Below are 873 nucleotides of genomic sequence, written 5' to 3' on the forward strand. Positions count from 1 at the left end.
AATAAGCCACACCTTTACCAGCAACAGTAAAATATTGTACTCATTAATGCATTAATAATTCAAATGCAATGATATATATATTATATATATAGTCCTTAAGAGTCCTTAAGGTACTCAATTATTTCATCATTTTCACTTATTGCATATTTTTATTTGTATTTATTTGTTGTCGATTAATTAATCAGATCAACAGATCTAACAATCTAACAACAATCTGCAACTATTTTAGTTATTTAGTTCTTTATTTGTGCATGTATTAAAATAAAACCAAAGAGAAGAAACATACAATAACATAAATAAATGCACAGGTGGGTTGAAAATAAATAAAACTAACACTGAAATTAAAGACAGCTGTTTATGCTTGCTACCAATTATATTATACTATTTTCAAAAATATCTAAAAGAAAGAAAAGTATACCATTTCCAGACAAGAAATGATAGCGATAAAATGACAGAGGAAGAAAAAAATAAAATAAAATAGTTTTAATAATAGTTATAAAAGTATATAGTAGCAGTAATAGTATATATGTATATAGATAAATATATATATATAGATAGATAAATATATATATATATATAGATAGATAGATAGATAGATAGATAGATAGATAGATAGATAGATATCAACACTATAATATACTTAAATATATAGTTTATTAATACTTATTAAACAATACCTTAAATACAAATAATACAAATTGTGGGAGAAGAAGTTCAAAGTTAAATAATAAATACTTAATACTTTAATTAAGTACTTAACAGAGTATTTCTCAGTGCTTTTTTTCTATCACTTATATTTCCTATTCTCACCATGGACCATGAGTGCCTCACTGTGTGTGTGTGTGCACCAGTTAAATCCCTCCCCGGATTTGA

Source organism: Sebastes fasciatus, chromosome 19 (assembly GCF_043250625.1).
Source record: "Sebastes fasciatus isolate fSebFas1 chromosome 19, fSebFas1.pri, whole genome shotgun sequence".
In the NCBI taxonomy this organism is placed as follows: domain Eukaryota; kingdom Metazoa; phylum Chordata; class Actinopteri; order Perciformes; family Sebastidae; genus Sebastes; species Sebastes fasciatus.